This window comes from Panthera tigris, chromosome C2, assembly GCF_018350195.1.
Source record: "Panthera tigris isolate Pti1 chromosome C2, P.tigris_Pti1_mat1.1, whole genome shotgun sequence".
Classification (NCBI taxonomy): Eukaryota; Metazoa; Chordata; class Mammalia; order Carnivora; family Felidae; genus Panthera; species Panthera tigris.
Window position 1 is genome coordinate 24,178,505 of NC_056668.1, and position 22,966 is coordinate 24,201,470.

A 22,966-nucleotide genomic window follows, 5' to 3' on the forward strand; every position below is an offset into this window, starting at 1 on the left:
CAAAATGTGTGGCATCAACAGAAAAGGGAAGTGCACTGAGATAAGCCTTTTTTTTTTTCTCTAAGAAATTTTTTTTAATTTCCAGCAAAGAAAATAGAATCTAAGAAGAAAGTTACTCCCTTGGGTTTTCACTAGTCTCATCTGATTCTGTAGACAGGTTGAAACTGAGACTTACCAAGGCAGCTGGGTCTTAAAGAGAAAAAAAAAAATGTGGTGGTCAAGAATTCTCCATGCATACAGCCTTCGTGAGTCATTTGTCAGCTTCTAAGCTAGGCATGTATAGTCTGGTTCTGAGAGGCAGAGATTAAAGTATGGGGCATGCCATAGTAAAGTGATGGCTTTTTAGGAGGGTCCATGAGTTCTAAACTTTAATAATAAAGGCTGTGTTCCAGGAGTAAAATCTGTATCCATGGACTAGGGTGAAACCATAAATAAACTAGACACAAATGAATCAAATGTATTGTCTTAATTCTAAATAATAGGGGAAAATTAAGCCCTTCTTAAGGAAGAGTATATCAACCAATGACTGAATTTTTTAATAAACTTGAAGAGCTTTCAGTAAAAAATTTCCAGACATGCCAAACAAACAAAAAACAAAAAAAACTCTACAAAAACTCCTCACCAGGTTCAAAGTGTTAAAATGTAAAGAGGAAAAAACTTTTAAAAAGAAAATAATATAGGAATGGATTATAAACACACCCAGCTATAGTTTTGAATCTTTTCTCTCTCATTATTCCAAACTGGGTGCTTTCTACTTATTTCTTTTCCAATTTCAAGCATGAAAGAAAAAAAGGGTTTAAAATGTAATTTTAGGGGTGCCTGGATGGCTCAGTCAGTTGAGCAGCTGACTTCGGCTCAGGACATGATCTCACTGCCTGTGAGTTCAGGTCCTGCATCCGGCTCTGTGCTGACATCTCAGAGCCTGGATCCTGTTTCAGATTTTTTGTCTCCCTCTCCCTCTGCCCCTCCACCACTCATGCTCTGTCTCTGTCTCTGTCTCTGTCAAAAAGAAGTAGGATAATTATAAAGAAAAGAAAGCCGCAGAATAGCACTATAAAGCTTCTTTCTTATTTTCTTTTTTATGTTTTTATTTATTTTTGAGAGAGAGAAAGACAGAATATGAGCAGGGAAGGGGCACAGAGAAGGAGACACAGAAGCCAAAGTAGGCTCCAGGCTCTGAGCTGTCAGCACAGAGCCCGACGCAGGGCTCAAACTCATTGGGTTCACAATCCCCAGTGGATTCATTTCTATTTTCTCACAACAATTAGCCATTCACTTACACAGGCTTTAGTAGCTTTCCTTTATCCCTCTTTACCATTTCTCTATAGGCCTTTCCTTGGATCACTTTCCAGATAACTGCTTGAACTCATCTCAGGCCCTGCTTTTGTTGGAAATCAAATTTGATATTTGATAAGTGCTTAACAAAATGGAATAACATAATATTCTGTTAACTTATTAAAATGCACTTAACATTATTGAAATGAAATCAATTAAAACCACAATGACATAATGCAATGGATTACAAGACACATACATAGGCTCTCACACTCATATACCCTGAAAACAATAAGAAGGAATTCTCATGATGGAAATACATATTCAATATCTATTCAGAAAATTTCTGGGTAATATCTTACTAATACTTCAGAAATTACACTCCTTAATATATGTTCTTAAGAAATAAACACTAATGTATGATGTAAGTAATCTACTTTCAAATGGTTTAGAAAAAAATATTTATGTTTAAAAAATAATCAGAAGACTTCACTATGTATGCAGCAGTTGCTTTTATTAACCCTTGCATTCCCTCTAGCTTATTCTGGAAATCACATGAGGCATATGTGTAGCTAAAGCATATAATTATAGTAGATTTGTTTACAGTATACTAAATTGGAAGCAATTGCAATATCCATCAAAAGAAAGGTGCAAATTACTGTCTACTTATAAATTAAAATATAATAGCAATAAGAAATTACAAATTAAAATTACCATACCAACTAATATTTCCAGTGCATCCCATTTTCATGTTACCATCAGAATTAGATATATCCAGACTCTTGTTTGTATGTCAGACTCAAAGATTCTTACATAATATTCTGACCACTTGTGCTCTGGATTAGCCCTAACATTTTCCTTAGTTTATACTGAATGTGTGTAACTGTGGTAAGGTTCAACTGCAGTAGCTTGCTTCTCCCAAATTTCTCCTCATGAAAGACTTAACCTATCTTTACCTCTTCCTCCTTTAAAACCAGCCCTACAAAGTCTCTTGACTGCTGAATCCTCATTCACTTTTCTTTCCTCACAATTCATACAATACTTATAGTCTGAAGAGCCTTATTTTTAGACAGACATCCCCAATGATTAAAGCTCTATTAAACTTTTTGCATTCCTCAGAGTGCCAAAATAAGGAAATAATTAAAGACAGCTATTCTTTATAGGGGAATATATAAAAAGTATACTTCACATTTGGCAGTGGTTTGGTTATGTGAGCCTATGATGAATGCTTAAAATTAATTTTATTGATGTTGCTAGAGCATTTCTATTGGCTTATCATGTAGTCATTTTGTAAGACAAATGTTCTTGTTTTATTTATCCTGTTATATTTAGTATTTTAACTTTAGCCTGTAAAACATTTCTCAAGTCTTTTTTTTTTATGACACATACGTTATTGTAGTTATATACAAAGGATCTGACTTATTGAAACATCCCTAAAATGAATTGTACATCCAGAAGAATCATAATTATAATCACACAATACTTCTTTTACTTGATTATTCAGACTGGGTTTCTTTTAGTGTGTCTGATTTTTTTCTTTTTTTATTATCTGTAGAAGTCATAATTCGTTCTGGTTCCTGGGTCAGTGTTTAATCACTATCACTATGTGATCAATTTATCGTATATTATCTGTATATATATATGATTAGATACTAGAATTGAGCATTTTTTTCTGAGCATAGCAAAAAGTTTAGCAACTTATCTCAAAAATATATGTAAGTTCCCTTTGAAAATCATCTACTACCATATGAGTATCCCTGCAAGTTGTTATAGATGAATTTATGTCTTAATGCTAAAGAAAGGAATAACATTTAAAAATTACACCTTTAATAGAGCTGATGGAAAAGTGATGCTATTAGATGAGAAACCAAATGCTGTTATGAAAAGATATGAAACAAAAATGGAAGTACAGTTAAGAATATTTAGTGGAGGAAAATATAAGTAGTGCTGTTATTAACATATAGTACCCTCTAAAATATGGATATGATGCTTTAAAATGAAAATTAAAATAGTAAAAAACAATATGGTGAGACAAAATAACAAGCCGCAGGTTTTTGGATTATTGTCATAAGTACATAGGAACAAGGTATCTGATGAATATTTTACTACTTTATTTTTCATTAAGAAAGCATACATACAGTGGTAAAGATTTGAGAATGAAAATAATAAAAGTGAATGTAATAAAACATATACTACCAAATCATAAATACTATTAATACTTTGTGTATTTTTCCAGACATTTTCTACATCATGCTAAAGATACATATTTGTAATACGTTTATTCACTGTATCTTTAACATTTTCCCAGCTCAATACATTTTCATCTATAGTTTTTCTTTAAATAATGAAACCATCCAAGAATTCCCTAACATCCTTTTACAGAATCTACACAAATCACTTCTGTTTGGGAAACATCAGTGTGCGTTGCTTATGGAAATTCATCCTACCCTCCTAGTACCTTGTTCATCACGAATTCTTAATCTTAGTGAAGAATCCTACCATAAACCCAGTAGTAACTCATGTTGAAACCTGGAAGGTGAACTTGACCCTTTCCCCTCCTTTAATGAGCAAAGGACTTGAATTTAATTGCCTTCTTAACCCACAATGGCATTAATGTTTTGAAAAATGACTTTCATCTAAAATTACTACGTCAACTTAATTGCGTGCCATCCCACTACCCTTCAATTGATGCTTCCCTGTGCCGCTAGAGAAATTCTTCTAAAAATGGATCGTGACTCTTTTTGTTTGTTTGTTTGTTTGACATGCTTTATTGTTTCTCTTTGATTTTAGAATAAAATTCAAACCCCTGAAATATGGATTCCAAGTGTCTTAGTCCATTTGGGCTGCTATAACACATACCACAGACTGGGTAGCTTATAAACTCCAGAAATCTATTGTTCACAGTTCTGGAGGCTGGATGTCTGGGATCAGGGTGCCAGCAAGGTCAGGTGAGAAACTTCTTGTCACAGACTTCTTGTATCCTTACAGAATGGAAGTGGTGAGGGAGATCTCTCAGATCTCTTTTCTAGGGGCACTAATCTCATTCTTGAAAGCTCTACCAGAGTGACCTAAGCACCAAGTACCATCATCATTAGAAGTTAGGATTTCAATATATTAGTTTTGGGAACACAAACATTTGGGGCATAGCACCAAGATTAATTAGGACCTATAGACCTAAGGTTCTTTATGACCTCAGACACACTAAAATTTCCTAAGCATCTCTTCCCTGGCTGGGAGCTTCATACTTTTTATTCTATTAGACTGAAACTTTTCTTTCCACTCTCACATGAGTTTCACATCTACTGAAAAATATCCTCTGAATCCAATTAGCTTAGGTTAGGTGATCCAATTGCATTTAATGGATATCGTGTGATTGTGTCTTCTGTGCTAGATTGTCAGCCCGGTGAAGACAGACTTCACATGAATGTATCTCAAAGCTTATCAGACAGCCAGGCACATAAGCACTCAATAAATCTCCCATTATTCAAACACCTTTTTAAGGGACATTATAGTTATTTTTATTTTTGACAGTTATAAACTATTATTACTAGTGTTATATATGCATATCTGATAAATTATTTATTATTTTCTAGAACTTAATATTGACCAAAAAAAATTGATGTTTGATACTTTTTAGGTAGCAAGCTCAGAGTGTGTTTAAATTATCACAGGAATCATACCAAGATATATGTAGAGCATGGGGTGGACTCTAAAAAATACAACACTAATATAATATTACATTTTATACCATTAGTGTTCCAAATTCCAGCAGCTTTTCAAAAGGATATTGAGTACCTTTATGTTATAATAAAAAAGAGAATGACAATTTTATATGGAGGAGAGAACAGAGGTCTTGGAATTAGGAGATTCTGATTTATCCTACTTTCAATATGTATATTAGCAAAGTAACAATTTACAGGTCACCTGACCTTTCCAAGACAGGTCCCAGTTTCCACCTCTAGTAATTAGGAAGTTGCATGAAGTTAACTATTAAATTCAGTATCTATGATAAAAGTTCTCAAAAGAGTAGAATAAGATTGAAATGGATATTTAAGTAGGAATATTCTATTATGAGCGTGTAGTTCTAACTGCAAGTGATTTGAACAATTTATCTCTCTATTACTGAAATTAAATGTCAGTCTAATTTCCCTAGTCATATGGTGGAGTAAATGTATATGTGTATATGTATAGTATATACATATACATACAACTTTAAAAATAGCACATTAGAGTTTAACTTGTGTTTTTTTTTTTAGTTTTCAGAAATTGCTGACTACAATTACATTAATAAATATAATTATCCATAACAAGATAAAGATATGTTAGCTAGTCCTTACTAAACTTCTATTTGTTTTATAAATATGATGGGTACTTAATAGAATATGATGCATAACTAGTATTTTAAATCATAATAACTTTATATTTTCTGATACATTATACCATTAGTATAAAGTAACTAGAATAAGAATATAGAAATAATTTTTAAATAATTTTAAAAGTCTAGGGGCACCTGGGTGGCTTAGTTGGTTAAGTGTTGACTTCGGCTCAAGTAATGATCGTATGGTCCACGAGTTCAAGACCTGCGTTGGGCTCTGTGTTGACAGCTCAGAGCCTGGAGCCTACTTCAGATTTGGTGTTTCCCTCTTTTTCTCTCTTCCCCTCCCCTCTCGTGCTCTCTCTCTCTCTCTCTCTGTCTCTGTCTCTCTCTCTTTCTCTCAAAAACAAATAATCATTAAAAATAAATTTAAAAGGATAGAGTCTAAATCACTTTCCATATATGTCATATATATATATATATGTGTATATATATATATATATATATATATATATATATATATATACACACACACGTATATCTTCACAGAGACACATATATGCTTGTGCTCTGTGCATGTATATATCATAAATATGGAACTGTAGATATTTTCTCTCTAATTACAATTTATTTCATTAAATAAAGCAATAAAATAAGTAAACATCTTATTAAAAATATGTCTCTGTTAAAAAGGGAGGTGGAAAACAGAGGTATATATATTAATATATAGTATTTCCCTGAAAGATACATCTGTTACACGTTTTACAAAATCAGTGAATTATTTACTTTGTTATAATTATTAGTGAGGGTGGTTCCACATATTAATACTACATAAATCCAACTTTAATGTTTAGTATTCATTGAAATTTCCCTCATCCTTTTTTTTTATAAGTTTATAACTTCCCATCCCTACAGGTAAGTGTGGGTGGGAAAATTAGCCAAGAAAATAATGAGAAGGGAAAAATATGAACCTTAAATTTCTGTGTGTGTGTCTATGACAGGGAATCAGTTTATATGTATATTTCCTCCCTCAGTGTTTATATTAAAAGTTGGATCATAAAGTAGTAAGGTTAGAAGTTTGTTTGAAATGTATATAGGTAGGTACATGTATTGAACACAGTCTGAGAGAACATGCAACAACATAGTAATCGTGGTTATCTCTTGTTCGTAGTTTAATGTTGGAAATAGTTTTCCCTTCTGTTTATTTTCGTCTTCAAGTTTGTCCATACTGAAAATAGAATAGTTATCTGATTATAAGTTACAATAATAGAACAAAACTGTATGCAAATGAAAATTTTACTCCTCCAATATTGTATCCTACCTTTGTTGAGAGTTTGCTAGGGAAGAATCTGTGGCAGTGCTTCATTTACACTGTTTTATTTTATCCTAACAGAATTTACATAATCATTATTTCAATAATACACATAAGATGTTAAGTGTCTCATAATGTAAGATGAATATGATATCCAAAACAAATGTAAGGGAAAGCCACGTGACTTTAAAATGCATGAACTATTCATTATTGTATTGAACCTTCCAACAAAAACTTAAATTCATGAGTTTCCCCCAAATTTGTGAAAAGTAGTACTTGTTTCTGTTTTAAAGTAAAGTATGGTACTCAGACATCCAGATTATATTTTATTGTGTTTTCTGATATTAATTTTTTTACTGATTTTTAAAAATATTTTTGAATTATTTTTCTGATTTTTATGTCAAATATTCCCTTGCTAAGATTATTAGTTTCTAAGTTAATAAATCCACTTTCCTTCTCTTAGTTTCTTATCTGTGTGAATTGCATTTCCAGTGTTCTATCAATGAGTCTCCAATTCGGAAGTTGAAAGGCAGCTCATTTGGTCATTATTACAAAGGAGAATCCATCTAGTTTAGTGAGGGCTTAGTATAATTAAAAAGTACACTGCTGGAATATGTTATGTATTTTTGTGTATTGAAGGTTCAATTTGTGTTTCTGAGATCAAAAGGAATTTTCTGCCACATTCATTGTACTAAGCTGAGTTTAATATGTTTGCCACAAAATAAAAATTGTAAAGTGAAAGTGGGCTTTATAACTTGAAGTGAATAGCTACAAATAAATAACAAAGAAAAATGGAAAATATAAATAGATTCTCAACTTTAAAATTGAGACTATAAGGTACATCTTACATGCTTATCATTACTTATCATCTTGACTTCTATAAATATGTCACTTGTCTTTAAAAAAATTGTTTCAATGAGTAGCATGGAGCTCATCATTAATATATATACGTATATATATATGTGTATATATATATATATATATATATACGTATATATATATGTGTATATATATATATGTGTGTGTGTATATATATATATACACATATATATATATGTGTATATATATATATACACACATATATATATATATTCAGCAAAACAAAATGAAGAACTCAGAATAAAACATCTTGGTCATTTTTTTAAATAAAGCCCCTTGTACATGAACATGGAAAAATTATATGAAGAGTTTAGAAGCTTGTAAAGCCACTCCCTCATTTATAATCTCTGCAGTAGGCAGCTTCTGGAATGGATCCCAGTGTTCCCCACCCGCCTGATATTTACACCCTTGTGTAAATCCCTCCATTTGAATATAGACAGGAACAGGTGACTTGCTTCTAATAAATGTTAAATGGCAAAAGGTATATTGTGATATGCTACTTCCAAGATTAGGCTTTAACAAATTGTGATTTCCATTGTGTTTTCTCTCTCTCTGTCCCTCTCTCTTCCCTTTTTGTTTGCTCACTCCGAAGAAACCAGCAGCCATGTTGTTATTTCCTGTGAAAATGTCCACATAGCAAGGAGATAAAGGATGATTTTGGCCAATAGTGTGCAAAGAACCGAATCCTGCCAACAACCACATGAGTGAGCTGAAAAGGGTTCTTTCTCTATAAATGTCTTGAAATGACTACTGTTTTCAGCTGCCTTGAAAGCAGCTGTTTGGGTAACCAAAGCCATCAGACACAGCCAGGCAGCGTCTAGCTCCCTGACCCACAGAAACTGAGATAATACATCTTGTTGCTAAAAGCCACAGAGGTCAAGGATAATTTGTTATACAGCAATTGATAATTAATGCAATTTTATATAAATTATGTTCTGAATTTCTATAATGACAGATTTCAACAGATGGTAATTTCCCATCAACTACACATACAATGGAACTAATTCAGGCAAATAAATGTACTTAGTTGCTCTTTTCCTGTAATCAATGGGAGTTAATAAAAGAAGGAATTTAGAAAAATGGGATGAAGTACATACGCATTTTCTACCAAATTAATAGAATAAAATTTTCCAATAATGTACAATTTTCATCAAAATATTTATGTACTGTATTATTTTTTCTAAAGAAATTAATAGAAGTTTAAGAGTTGTATATTTTGCAGGATGATTTGGCATTCTAGATGGATCGCTTTAATGTCACCATTATAACTTAGTTCTGATCAACAGTCTGCTTATAATTAGCTGGGCTTTATGTAACTAGTATTTGTCTCATGATGAAGGTGATGGATGAGATGATCTTTAAGATACATTCAATTATAAAATTCTGTGATTATAATTTCTGACTTCTTACCCTTTTATACTTTTAATGCTCGTAAAATTGTGTGAACTGAAGTATAAATTACCCTTGGAAATACAGATTAAATACAGATTAAGACAAATTTAAAACAAAACAAAACAATACAACTGGACTTTCAAAGAAACATAAGGCAATTTTTATATAAAATACTTTACAATTAAAATAAGATTAATTAAACTATAGCTACTATTTTGACTCATTATAATATTTCAGGCTCTGTGTTAATTTATATATTTACCTTATTATTCCCAATTATAGATAAAAAAATGATATTAGGTGACAAGCCTGTAGGCACATATTTATAAAAGAATGGAAATAAGGTTTAAATTCCATTTCCAAATCTTATAATGACAATGGGCACTTAATATGTGTATGTAATGTTAAAACGTTTTATTTTGTTTTAATTTATTAAAAACACTTTAAATTTTGTGTTAAGGAATGAAATATGATTCAAAAACTTAATTCACTACATTAAAATTAATTAAGAACAACCAGACAAATCTTCATCAAGTAAAGATTAAAATAAGTTCTTATAATTATAGTAATAAAAGTTAGTGTTTACATTGGAAATTAATGCAGAGATTTGATAAAAGATGTATAAATAACTTGTAAAAGAGTTGCCAAAATATTGACATATTTCTTACAAATAAGTAAAAGTAAAATTGGATCATCTCTGAAATAGTGGGCACAATTAAAGCTATTTCCCTCTAGTCATAGTGAAGGATCATTGCTTTTCCTCTTAAAGTACAAATTTAATTAAGGTTGTGTTTAATTTAAATATCAAAGTTTTTTTTTAAGCAAATAAATCCAATTCATTTTAAAGAGCAATTTATGGGCTGGGTAATAAGCGTGACACACTGGCTCCTCAGGTGAAGCAGAAAGATAAAGATGGCTATATTTAATTTTTAAGAGATGTGACACATAACATAATAACTGACCTCAAATAGGAAATCTCTATGATTATATAAATCAGAGAGTTCTCTGCTATGAAATAAAGCCTCCTGGGTAACTAATATTCTGAGAGTTAGACTGCTGAAATGGAAAAAGCAAAGCTGACAGGCAATGAGATTAAGCAAAGGGCATAAAGGTGCATATCCTAATGCTTAACTTCAACAGCGATACAGTGTAACAGAGGCACCTTCTGTTTTAATGAACTTTCACTTACTTTGTTACCATTTCCAAGTATTGTTTCATAAATGGAAATAAGTTTTTATAACATGTATTAACATGTTGGAAATTCACCAAGAAAAACCCAGGTTTTAAAAATCATATGTTCATTATGTTCTTTCAAGAAACATTGAAATAGGTATGACATAATTACTATTTTCATATTTTACTCTGTACCATTTTACTGGCAGTTAAAATGACATCCTATATCTTGTGCAAGGGTAAATGGTAGCATGTGCATAGTTAATTGAACCAGTACAGAAATTGATTGGTCTTATCAGTTCGGTCATCATAATTTTTATATGATCTTTTGAGGGGAGGATGGTCAGAAACAGTGGAGCAAACACTTTAAACCCAAAGCTCATTTCACTGAATTAAGAAGCAAAGCTGACTGTGAGAGAGCTCATACTTTGAAGAAATTAAGCACATAATTATTAAGTGAATATATTAAATCTAAAGCATCTACAATCTTTGAAATGTTAAAATATGTAACCATTTACAAAACTCTCAGATAGATATAATCAAATCACACTGGAGTTCTTGATGGTGTGGTATATTGCGATGATGACACTTTCATATTAACTAAATATGTACCACAAAGTAAACAAAAAGATCTTCCAGGTGTATTTTCAACTTTTTGTTCCTTCATTTTCATTTTTAATATTATTTGTTGAAAATTTTAAAGCCCATTTCCTCAGATTTTTTTAAGGAATGCAAATGCACATTTCCATTGAGAATTTTAGAACGCCTTATTATAATTTTTCCATAATTCACTGTTATTCTGTCCTATAATTCAATAATAGGTCCTGCCACTTTTAGTACTAACAAATGTGTCTACCTATGCTATCAAGTATTACAATTATCTCCTTAAGGTTGTGCTTTAATAGCTGTAAATCTCACCAATTATCCTATTAAATTGCTAACTTAAGACAGACAAGGCATATAATTCAGGAACTACAGTGGCTCTTGGTTAGACTGACATTTTGGCTCATTACGTATATAAATTGAATTTATCTGATAGTTCAAGCATTCTACCTTCTCAATAGTTGACAATTTTGGCCTATGATTTTCTGATAATTCACCTGTAAATATACCTATTGATGGCTTTATACTTTAGCAGCTTCTTTGCCATCATGACTTTTTATGCTTTTAAAATTGTCACTTATCATCTAGCAAATTTGTTTTTTTTTTGTATAAGGTGAAAACCAGTGAATCAAAATCTTTCTACTATGTATGCAATTCTTTAAGAAAATGAAGACAGTTTAACCTGTGGAATGGTACAAAAAATTGATTTAAAAAATCTCCCAAAGAAATAGAAATATGATGGTTTTTTGAGGGAGATACTTAAAGGCTAACATGGAATTCTGCTATTAAATCAATTTGAACATCAGACTCTGTCTGAAAATACATCTTCCTTATATTGGGCAGAATATTAAGATGGCGCTTGTTCAGTGCTATGCCCATCAAAAACCCAATAGCATTTATAGAGAAACAGAGAAAACAATCCTAAAATTCATATGGAATCACAAAGTATCTAGAATAGCTTAAAAAAAAACCCAAGCCAAAAAACACAAAAAACAACAATAAAATGTTTAAAAAACATTGGCCTTCCTTGGTGATGATTTCTTGAATATGAAAGCAAAAGCACTGATAACACAAAGACAGACAAGTGGAGCTACATTAAGCTGCAAAGCTTCTGTACAGCAAAGGAAACGACAAATGAAAAGACAATGCATGGAATGGGAGAAAACATTTGCAAGCTACATATCCGATAACTGTTTAATCTCCAAAACATATAAGGAACCCTTACACTCAATAGCTAAGAAACAAATTACTCGATTAAAAAATGGGCAAGAATTGGCATAGACATCTTAATAAAAGAAGACTTAGTAATGGCCAACAAGGACATTAAGAGGTGCTCAGCATCACTAGTCATAGGGACATGCAAATCAAAATCACAATGAGACATCACCTCACACTTGTTAAGGTGGCTATTTTATTTAAAAAATATATACATGATAGCAAATGTTTGTGAGGACATGGAGAAACTGGAATCTTTGTACACTGTTGGTAGGAATGTGAAATGGTATATCCACTATGGAAAACACTATGGAGGTGCCTCAAAAATTAAAAATAGAACTACCTTCTAATCAAATAATCCCATTTCTGGGTATATTCCAATGAAAATCAGGATCTTGAAGAGATCTGAATGCCCACGTTCATTGTAGCATTATTCATAGTAGCCAAGATATGGAAATAACCTAAATGTTCATCTGTGGATGAATGGATAAAGAAAATGTGGTACATATATTCAATGGAGTATTACTCAGCTTTAAAAAATAAAATCCTGTCATATGCAGTAACATGGATGAACTTGGAGGACTTTATGCTAAGTGAAATAAACCAGTCACAGAAGGACAAATACTACGTGAATCCACTTACATGAGGTATCTAGAAGAGTCAAATTCAAATAGAATGATGGTTGCCAGGAGAAATGGGAATTCATTACTCAACAGGAATAAAATTTCACTTTTGCAAGATGAATTAATTCTAGAGATCTGCTTTACAACATTGTGCCTATAGTTAACAATACTGTATTTTGTGCTTAAATGTTCATTAAGAGTGTCGATCTCATGTTAAGTGTTCTTACCACAATTTAATAAAAAAAGATAGCCTTTGTAACCTTTGCCTCTGGTGTTACACCAATGATTATTTTATATTACATGGCAAAAGGGAATTTTGAAGATGTAGTTAAAGTTACTAATTTGTGACTTCACATAGAGACATCGTCTGAGTGGGTGTAATCTAATCCCATGCATCTTTACAAAGCGGAGAGTTTTCTCAGGCTGGTGGCAGAAGAAGTCAAAGAGATTTGAAGCATGAAGAGGATTTAATCCGCCATTGTTGCCTGGAAGATGGAGGTCACCATGTGACCAGGAATTCCTATAAAATCTGAGGGTGGTCTCCAGTTGACAACCAGAAAGGAAACCAGAGCCTCAGTTCTGTAAGCAAAAAGACCTGAATTCTACCAACAACCTGAATGAGTTTGGAAGCAGATGCCTCTAGGTAAGAACCCAGTAGATTCCTTGTTTAGGTCTTAGAAGGCCCTATGCAGAGGATGCAGATGAGCCTGACCAGACTCCTAATCTACAGAGTTTTCAATACTTTTATAGGAAGATCCATCAGCTTTGTGGACTATGCTCTTACTTTGGTTGCATCAGAGAAATTTGAAGAGAAGAACACATAGTTCTTGAACTTAGACTAAAGTAGCAGACAAATGGTAACAATAAAATATAAGTTACTGTCTCCTAAACCTAGAAAGTATTTTTCTCAACATTTGAATATGTGCACTTGCTTGCGTGCACATGCACACACATACACACACACACTTTATTCTCTACCAAAAGCTGCAAGATTGATCTTCTTAAAACCTTGCTTTGATTATGCCATTATTCTGTTCATTATTCTGTTCATCTTATTATGTCATTAATTGTCCTTCAGTTACTTTCTGTTTTCTACAAAATAAAAGTTTATTCATTGTTCTGATAATTAAGCACTCATAGGCTATCAGGCAAGTTGTTGTTTTTTCCCCTCGGCTACAATTTTAGAGAATGAATGGTCTTTCTATTCTATTAGGTCAATTTTTTTTTGTCCGTCGCAAACATTAATACTTCCCTTGTCATATATACACTTTATTATTATTTCTTCACTCAAATTATATTAGTAAAATAGCTAAATCTTCTGTGCAAGGATAGAAATAACCAAGAACTGAGTAGATAGAATGAGGGAAGGAAAAGAACATATAAACACTTTCATTGAAGAAGAGGATTAAGATGTATTTCATTTGTTTTTATAGCCTGGTCATTCAGTTCCTCATTTATTCCATAAATACTGATTGACCACTTTCTGTATTCTAGGAGGACACTTGGCCAGGCATCTTCCTGAGTATAAGGAAGGCATTTCCTGAGTGTGTGTACATTATTATACTGGAAAATGTTTAGTAAGTGATTTATCATTATTACTTACTGATTACATACACTAAACACATTCTCCTCTCTGTGACCAAATTTTTGCCTATATTTATAACCATTCCAAGTTTGAGACATTTATTTTAATTGCATATTATAAAACAAAAGGAAGAAGAAGAGTTTTTGTGTCTTACATAATTGAAAAGTCAGGCAAGGAGAAGTTTAAAGGCTAAATGATGTTGTCAATTCTCTACTCTTTTTCCCCACCCCTGGACTCCCATTTTCCTTGATTTTGCTTCCTTTTATTCATGTAAAGGTCTGGATTTAAGCCAATTTGGATGAAAATATTAAAGAAGCCTAATAAGGCCAAGCCTGATGGCAAACTGCTCTTTCAAAGACTATATCTCTCTCCAGAAATCTCAACAGTTCTTTCTTTCTCAGAATCAAAAATCATAGAGGAAGTCTGGTTGACACATTTGTGGTCACTTTTCTATGAATATATCACCTTGTCCAGAGGGCTAAGATTTTTAGCTGGATCTGGCTCACTTATTCTTCCTTGTATCAGGTGAAGACAATGTACCAACTCTCACCAGGAAAGAGGTTTTATTACTAAAATAAATAAATAAATAAAAAGGAAAAATGGGAAGCATATATAGTTACAAATCTGCCAATTTCCATTAGAACTTACTATCAGCCAATATGATGTATCTACTTTGACTTGATAGTATTGGGTTTCATATTTTTTATTCATGTCATTTTATTCACATACCAAACTTTTTTCCATTTATATTAGAGTATGCTGTTATCTATATATTCTTTATCTTCTTCACTTTTCCAAATCCCTCTTATCTATGAAATTATAGTTCAAATTATATACCCTCTATGAAATCTTTTCTACTCTTTGTAGGTTAAAATGATCTGTAGTTCCCTTAACACTTTATGATATTTAATATTGCTGGTTTTTTTGTATTATATTGGTAATGTCTTAATGCCAATAAAACCTTAGATGATAATGTATCTCCTGGAATGTGATTGCATATTAGAGAAATAATGGCTTTCTTATGGTTCTCAAAAAAAAAAAAAAATCTTAATCAGAAATGGCTTTCTAAACAGAGTCCTACCCATGTATAGATACATGTGGATACATGCAAAGCTGTCTTGCCTTGCAGTGGAGCATTAGATATGACTATTCAAGCCCCTGAGGTGATTTTCTTTTAATTTTACAAAAAAAAAAAAAATCAACTTATTCTGACACAGCACTTAGAGCTGCTTGTGTCTGTCTACTCATCACAACAAACTTCTCAAGACATTTTCTAAAAGATTTTTGTTTTGTGTATCATATTGGAATTTGAAATATACATAAAAGGACTTTAGCAAATTTGTTGATTTAGAGCGTAATGTCCAGAGAATACCAAGTACCAGTTAGATGAAAGTGGACTTAATTAGATGAGTTAAAGAGATATTTAACAAAGGCTTGCTCCTTCCTAAAATGTTAAGTCTGCCATTCAAACGAAAGCTCCTTCATCCTGGGATCAAAAAATTTAAGTATAATGATTTCTAGATTTCTACAATGTGTGAATAAATGAAACAAAATCATTTTTGACACTTTCTAAAATCCCTGATAAGACAGTCTATATTAGAAAAAGCAGAGAAGAAATGTGCCAACCCATATTCCAAGTTCACACTCTAAGCTTTCTGTTAGATCATGAGTAATTAGACATCTGAGAGATGCTACTCTCATCTTTTCTGAAATTTGGAAGCTTTATTAGATGGCATGATATATTGCTTATTCAATTAGTTTGTAACTAATCCAATGTGATTAGAAGAGCTAGTGACAGATTTTGCCCTCTGAAGTTAAAAAAAGGTAGGGGGGTAATATTCCTACAGATATCTTAACTATTCAGTTAAATAGAAACAAAACTAAACTTAAATTCTTCACATTAACGAGACAAAAATAAATGCATAAATAATGAAAGAAATAATAAAAAAAGAAGAGGTTAAAATTGCTCTATAAGAGAAATGCAAAACCAGGGGTATTTCACATTTTGAGCATATATTTTTAATTATGAGCCAAGAAATTTCTCTAAGACAGGATTTTATGCAGAACTTGTAAATTAAAATCTTAGTTTTCTTATAAAGTTGTCTCCTTGAGTTCTCCAGATTCTATTAAATAAAAAAGAGTCAAACATTATTTTGGGATCAAAAGGATGAAAGAAAAACTGATTACACATTAGAATGGTTTGTTATGACTTTAATAACTAGAAAAAAAATACTGAATTATTTATTTAATTTTGATCAATAAAAATATTGATTGAAATGTTTAAACATTTCCTAACTGGTTAGATAAATACGTGTTTACATACATAAATATTTGCACATATATAATTCCTTTGGAAATTTTCTCTAACAGTATGAACGTTTTAACAATTAAATTTTGTAATTGTATAATTAAATCTGTATTCTTTCTCAGTTTTTTTGCAAATGTATAGAAACTAGTGTTTCAAAATAGGGTTATTCACAAAATCATTTACATTTTATGCTATTTAAAAGAAAACATTGGTTTTTTCTTAATATAATCTTAAACATTTAATATCAACCACATGATATATTTAAAATATTTTTCTGAAATATACCTAGGAACACTTTATTGTTTCATTACCATATATTACATTTTTATATACTATAAGAATTCTCCATTCTTCTCATGCATTTTCCTATGTTCTCATATGTTTTATTCTTAGTGATATGTGAAAAAATTTATACTTTCATATTTGTATTTACTCAGTATTACAAAATAGTTCCAATTAGTGCCAAATATCTTAAGTATTACAGTATTTTTTTTTTTTTTTTTGCTACCTTTAAGAGCAGCATGTCCTGGACTTATTTACCATCTCAGAAGAGTTTCACAGAAGGACTGGAGTACAAAATAAGGCTTATTTGGATGGGTTTTAGTTTTCTTTAAATATGCTTCTCTATTTTATCGCTATCACCAAAATTGAACATCCATTCTTTCCACTCAGTCTTTAGTGCACTTTGTTTCCCATTAGGCATGTAAAATTTTTAGCTTAAGTACCGTATTCTAAAATGTATTTTTCTTAAGTAGACTTAATAATATATTTCTAAACCTTTCCCCTGTATTACCTTCATCTGTAAAACTGACTAAATAGTCACACTATGAAATCGATTACTTTGGCAATGAGGCAGAGCATAATTTTTGATTTTTAAAGATAATTCTCTGTCCTGGCACATGGTAGCTCTATTACCTAAAGTACTTCTATTTTTCATATTGCTAGATCCTCAAAATAGGGGAAAAAATCCTTTTTTATTTAAATTCAAATATATTTATCATTAATAAAATAATTTTCTATATCATCATTATGTATTACTATAGTAATGCATTATAGTTACAATCAGTCTTCTGGGGTGGTTTTGAATGGCCAAGAACTGGATTTATTCACTATGTCACTGATTCATTTGTTGTATTTGTGTCAGTCATTCAATATTTATGGATAACTTAATATATAACAAAGTTGTGTACCATAATTATCTTGAGGTCAAAACAGATATCTTTTTCCCTAAATAAAGTAATTATGACTAGGCCATCAACCTCAAGTAAGAGGAAGTAAATTTATGCTTTTAATATGAATAATGTTGTAAACAGTCATAAAATATTCTGTACTAGGTAATAATTACTTCTAAGCTTATACTTCTATTATACACTGAGAGAAAGCTAAATTAAAAGGGATTAATATCAAAATGGAAAGTAAAATGGAGCCTTGAGTTGTTAATATTCTTCTGTTAGGTCAGGGTTAAACTCATTAGTAAAGCAGTATTATTCCTATTGTTACAATAAGAAAATTAATACTTCTCCTATACCCAAGCCACTATATCACATATTCTTCATAAATTGTATCTGCTTTTAGATTGTGTTGGTCAAATTTTTTATTACAGCTTTTTATTTGAGTATATTGGCACATAATGTTACATTAGTTTCAGATGTACAACTTAGTGATTACACAAGTTTACACATTATGATATGTTCACCACAAGTGTATCTACCATCCGTCCTGTTGTATCACCTCTACAAAATTACTAACTAGATTCCTTACGCTGTGTGTTTTTTTTATTCCTGATACTTATCCATTCCATAATTGAAAGCCTGAATCTCCCACTCCCCTTCAGCCATTGCCCAACCTGCCACCTCTTTCCCCTTTGGTAGCCATCGGTTTGTTCTCTGTATTTATAGGTCTGATTCTGCTTTTTGTTTGTTAGTGTCCATTAGTAGACAAATGAATAAGGAAAATGTGATATATCAATCAAAGTGAAATAAGTCAGACTGAGAAAGACAAATACCATATAATTCCACTCATACGTGGAGTCTAACCAAAAAACAAACAAACAAACAAATACAAATGGATGTACTGGTCAAATTTTTGTTGAGATAATAGTGCATTACAAAAACTCACAAAAATGCCAATGGCTACAAAACAAGCATTTATATCATACTAAGAGGTATGCGTGTTGGTTGAGATTAAGCTGATCTCATCTTAGTCAGCAAGATACATCCGGGCTAGGCTGAACTCCAGTCTTTGGTGTGAGTCCAAGTCACCTCCATATATCTTCATTGTTGAAACACAGCTGAAGGTAGAATCCAGGCTGAAGCTGCCACATTCATCTGGGTCCTGCGTCTAATGGCAAGTAGCAAAACTCCAAAAGGACAATGGGAAACTGGTCATGCCTCTTATGGCTTTATTTCACAACTTGACCTACTGTTACTTCTGTTTTCTTTCCATCTGCCAAAGTAAGTCACATGTATAGTCAATGAGGTGTGTGAAAGTATAATGAGCCCACAAGGAAGCCATGGCCAGGTTGGGCAGAATAGAAATAATTTGAGGAAATAATACAGTTTACCACACATAGAAGTGCCTTGAGTTTTAATGCCAAATAAAATGTAAATTTACCAGTGAAGAGGTTTAGCATACTAGTGCATTCAAATTTTTATAATTATCATTTCACCAATGAACAAATAAAGTATTTGTAGATTCTTCAAATTGCCATTAGTGCCTTTATTTTGATGAAGGAGTCAGCATTTAAAATATCTCTAGAATAATAGAATGCTAACAGAAATAGAAACCAATCATATACTGAGGTCACTTTTGTGATAAGAGAGGTAATTATTCTTGTTTTACATTAGGAAACCTTAAGATGATTGCCTTTAGAGAACATTATTTGAGGATTGTTTTAGTTTTTTAATTGCTGAGTAACAAATTACTTTAAGCTTTATGGCTTGAAACAACACCCTTTTCTTATCTCACAGTTTCTGTCAATGAGGACAGACATTCTCAGCTGGGTCTCTGCTTAGTTATTCACAAGGCCAAAGTCAAATGTTGAGTCAGGATGCTGAGTTCCTATCGGGAGGCTCTGGGGAAGACTTCTCTTTCACTCTTTCTTGGGTTGTTGGCTGAATTCAGTTTCTTGTTTTAAGATTGAAGTTCCTGTTCCCTTGCTGGCTGTCAGCTAGGATCTGCTTTCAGTTTGTGGATGTCACCTGCATTTTTTTTCATATGCTCCCTCCATTTTCAAGCCAGCAACGACATGGTATGGATCCTTCTTGTACTTTGAGTCCTTCTGACTTAATCTTTTGCCAACAGTGAGAAAACTTTCTGCTTAAAAGGGATCTGTCAGTCATGTTATTAGATTAGTGCCACCTGAATAATTTCCCCATTTTATGGTCCACTCCTTAGTAATCTTGCCTACATCTGCAACATCATTTTCCATGTAACATGACATAATCATGGGACTAACACCTGGAGGTAAAGGTCATGAGGGACATCTTAAAAATCTGCTTAACATAAGGAAAATCCTTTTTCAGACACATTTGATATTCAAATTCTTTTAGTAGCAGAATTACAGATTAGTCTTTTAAATACCTTTCCTCATAAAGCTATCAGATTTCCATTTCTCTAGGGAACTTTTTCCAGTTTGCTATTCAAATACACCAGTTAAGTTTTCTCCATTATTATGAAGATTTGCATACATATTAGAGAGATTGTCATTCATTACCTTTTCATCTTTTTGAAAAGACATAGGCTGACTTGGTAGACAAAAACTAACATCTTTAAAGGCACAAAAATATTACAATAGTTTCCCATGAAATAGCAAGACAAACACTCAAAGTTATCAACAGGCGTGTCTTGTCACTCCTTAAAGAGAAGAGCTAAACTAGTTGAAACTGAAGTTTAAATAAAGAATACCTAATGTAATATAATCACTATAGAAGTGTGGAATATATCCAGGGCCTTTTTAGACATAATTAATCCATGTGCTTATACAGACTATAAAGCTTAGTAGAAGAATCCAAGCCAAGGGATGTCCAGACTCTCCCACAAAATGGTATTTAAAAACAATACCAGACCTTTAAAATGGGATGCTGAAAATGTTCCAGTTACAGAGTAATCCTACTGTTACATAAACGTCTGTACATCTAGAGCAAGATACTACCACAGATTAATATTAAACACATAATAACTACAAATGCTTCAAAAAATGCTGGATCAATTAACTTGTAAGACGTGTTTTAAAACTTTCTATCCTCTCCTGAAGCATGAATGACCATAATTGTAAATTCAAGGCAGCTTAACAAGCACCCCATTTTCCCATGAAATATAGCCTTTTGCTTAGAAAGTATGAAAAAAAATATCACTTACTAGGACATGAAGAGCTTCTAAAGTAGTCACTAAATGGCCACTGTAAATATAAGCAGCAAAGTTGGCTGGCTGTACAATTTCTAGAGGCTACCTACATTCCAAATAATGTGGCTGCTGCTATTTTTATGCCAGCAATGACATGGTAAATCCTTCTTGTGCTTCAAGAAGCACGGTCTTCATCCTGCCTAGCCCCCATTGATATCAGTCTAAGCCTTCTTCAACCATTCTTTAAAACATACATGGCTACTCCTGGTTGGAATAAATATCTGGTCTTTTGTAGTCAAAGAATCCCAGGCTCTCGTGTCACCATATTGTTCATCCAATGCCAAGTGCAAATGTTGAGACCATAGTCAGTCACACACTGTGCCTCCTCCCTGAGTGAATGCTGAGATGGTACTGCCCCCGTGTAACTTCGGGCTATGTCCACCACCAAGACCCAGGCACCACTACTGAGGGGGCTTGGACACAGCTAAAGGGTGCCATTTGCATTTTATTTAGAGTTGTAAAATTTAGTATGCAAGTATTTTGACATAGGGAAATGTGTCAGTTCAAAATCCAGACATGAGTCTTGTACATAACTTCTTTCATACTTTTTTCTTGGTAAGCATCAGTTCTGTGTAATTGATTTTAGGTCATAATTTTACTTAAGGTAACGATGTCAAATTTTTGACCTACTCATCTTACATGATTGTTTTTGTAGGCAGTCCCTCTCACCACCTAATTTTTCTCTGTCAGGGATCATGCTTTCTCCTGAACAGATAAAATACAGATGGCATGAGGCTGAAAAAACCTCAGCAGTATACCCCTCCGTCCTCCAATACTTAACTCTGCTATTGCCTTGCCTACATTTAGTTTGCCAGTGGAGGTCATCCAAACTATAATTTATAATCAGTTCATCACCTCATCAGCTTTCTTCACTTACTGCATTTAAGCATCCATTTTTACCATTCCATTGAATGACTCATAAATGTGACCCCCATAAACTTACTGATTGTTCAATCAAATGGATACATTTTAATTAGTATTTAATCTCCCTGAATCATTTTTTACCATTGGCATATCTTTCTACATTGTGATTCTACCCTCTTTTTATGAGTCGATGACATCAATGTTTTACTCCAATTTTTCTGATCATTCTTTATCATGTCTCCATGGAATGATCTTTCTCTGACTATCCTCTCAGTGGAGAGTCCCATTACCAATTGTACTTCAAGTTCTCTATGACCACAACACACATCCACTCTCAATTGTTTTATTTTTATTTCTTCCTTATTTTCTTATAATTATCAATGCTAAACTTAAGTTTGTATCACTTTTATCAGTTGCAGAGAAACATTTCTGTGTCAGCCATATACTTACTGGCTCCATTGCAGGATTCTTCAATCATATTTGACCTAATCCTAGACAAACAAGAAAAAAAACATACAAAATTTCAGTACTTCACTATTTCTCTTCCACGAAAAAAAAAAAATCGAAGGAATTAAGTTAAATTTTGAAAAGTAAATAACTTAAAGAATTGAAATTTAGAGATACTTGAAATTAAAAACAACACTGAATAATTTGAGAAAAAAATGTTTGCGTTTCCTTTAAGATTTAATCGCTGATGGATGAGAATGAATGCCACCTGGAAAATCTATAAACTGGGCTCCATGGAAAGGAAATGAAGCATAGGAATACTCATATTAAAATGTCATCACATTATCACTCTTGTTCCGTTAAATTTTGATCTATTTTATTCTAAGGTGAGATATTATGGTTCAGTAATATCTGAGGAATGGATAAATAAAAAGTGATATATATGATAATATATGTATATTATCATATATGTTATAATACATATATGAATATATATAATAACAGAATATATATGTATATATGTATGCACACACATCAGAATATTATTCAACCATTAAAATGAATGAAATCT

The 22,966-nt window shown here is 32.2% G+C and overlaps 1 long non-coding RNA gene across 1 annotated transcript in view; it reads left to right on the forward strand.

Moving 5' to 3' along the window:
* LOC122230579 overlaps positions 1-22,710 on the forward strand; it is a 108,285-nt gene extending 85,575 nt beyond the window's left edge. Inside the window, exons 2-4 of the long non-coding RNA XR_006207571.1 lie at positions 8,374-8,485; positions 19,818-19,930; positions 22,631-22,710. This is a non-coding gene — a long non-coding RNA (uncharacterized LOC122230579). The remainder of the gene's footprint in view (positions 1-8,373; positions 8,486-19,817; positions 19,931-22,630) is intronic.
* The last annotated feature ends 256 nt before the right edge of the window (positions 22,711-22,966 follow it).